The following is a 1,899-nucleotide window of genomic DNA, read 5'->3' on the forward strand; positions in this document are numbered from 1 at the left end:
GGGGGCCGGGGGGCGCCGGGGGAGCGCGCCGCGTACCTGCTCGGCCTGACACTCGGCCTGACAGCTCGCGGCTGGAAAGCACCTCGCGGCCTGACGTCAGATCCCCTCGCCCCCTCCGCGCGCTCCTCGCCCTCCCCCACCCGCCCGGAGGGAGAAAACAAACTTTGCGCGGAGCGCGGCGAGCTGCGCCCGCCCCCCGCGGGGCGGGCCGACGGCGCCGAGGGGCTTCGCCCCGCCCACCGCGCCCGGAGGGGGCGGGGCCGAGGGCACCTTCTTCCTGCGCCCGCCCCCACCCTCAGGAATGCCACAGGGCCTCCGCGGAGGAGCGGTGGGAACTTCGGCCCGGGAGAGCCCGCTGGGGGCAGGAAGTGGCCCGGCCCACCTCGCGGAGAGCGTTTCCGGAGCGCCCACTGTGTGCTCTTCGCCGGGGCGCGGGCCCTTCCCGGAGGAGGGGTGCTCCGTGAGTTCGCCCCTCCGGCAGGTCTCCGGCCAGCCGTGGGATTGTTCGCATTGCCTCGAGGGGATATTGAGGCCCAGCTAGTCTGAGCATGTACCCACAGCTGGAAAGGGATTGGGCTCAGACTGCGACGCCTGTTCTGTCCTCGAGGGCCTGGAGAGCTGGGCAGGCCGCCTCTGACACAAGCCCAGAGCACCGGGTCTGTCGCATGCCCCATGCGACAGGTGAAAAGAGCCCACGCGAAGGAGCGCCTGTAAGGCCGCGTGCACGGCAGCGTGGCTGTGCGAGGCGCTTCGTGGTGCCTTGCCTTCTAATCCTCTGGTTATGGAGCATGGAGCTGACCTATGTAAGTCCTGTAGAAAGCGACCGAGCTCAGAGAGGCTCTTGATTGCTTTTGTCACCCAGCCCAGGTCGGTCGCACAGCGGAGCCTGAGCCCTCACCCCTATGGCTGGCCCTTGGCTACCAGGCCAGGAGCTCCCGGTGTCCTGTTGGGTTTCTTTCCCCTCTTCTGCCAGTTACACCCCACTCCTGGAGGCTTTCTTTGGCCTCCTGCACCCCACCACGCTTTTCCCTCCTCTCTCAGAACCACATACTGTGAGCTGCCTGTTGACCACCCTCCTCTGGGCATGCCCAGCAATTAGTCAGCCTGTCAAACCTGACAGGCTTTTCTGGGCCTCTGTTTCCCTGTCTAGGCCTGGACATCCAGGGACCTTGGGCTTGGAAATAGCCTTGAAAACAACTTTTGGTCTTTTGTGTTTTTTTGAGTCGGAGTCTCACTCTGTTGCCCAGGCTAGAATGCAGTGGCACACTCTTGGCCCCCGCAGCCTCAACCTGCTGGGCTTAGGCGATCCTTCTGCCTCAGCCTTCCAAGTAGCCGGAACCACAGATGCACGCCACCACGCCTGGGTAATATTTTGATTTACGTCGAGACGGAGGTCTCACCAAGTTGCCCAGGCTGGTCTCAAACCCCTGGACTTAGGCAATCCTCTTGCTTCCGCCTCCCAAAGTGCTGGGATTACAGGCTTGAGCCACTGCGTCCGGCCCAGTTTCTGGTCTTAATTGCGCTTTAGCAATGGAGAGCTCTGGGAACAACATCTAAATTTTTCCAGACAGGCCCTGCCAGTGAGAATGCTGATTAAATGACAGCTAAGGTGCACCTGCACTCCCCCTGGAAGCCAGACTTCCCTACATCTAGTAGGACCCTAGCTGGCCATGCTGCTCTCCTCACAGCGGCACACAGAACGAGAGTGGCACTGCCACATGATCTCCGTTTCACAGGAGGGAAATGGGTCCAGAGTGTGGCCAAAACATTGGCCAAATGGTGCTCCATCCACAGCCCTCTAACTGAAAAAAGGAGGCTTGGGAAGTCTTGGGTAAGAAGCCTAAAATCAACTGGGCCCTGTCCACTAAGGTCACGGTGCATGTGTGGGACAGGGACTTT

This window comes from Carlito syrichta, unplaced genomic scaffold (assembly GCF_000164805.1).
Source record: "Carlito syrichta isolate Samal-C Ts95f unplaced genomic scaffold, Tarsius_syrichta-2.0.1 Scaffold314830, whole genome shotgun sequence".
Lineage (NCBI taxonomy): Eukaryota > Metazoa > Chordata > Mammalia > Primates > Tarsiidae > Carlito > Carlito syrichta.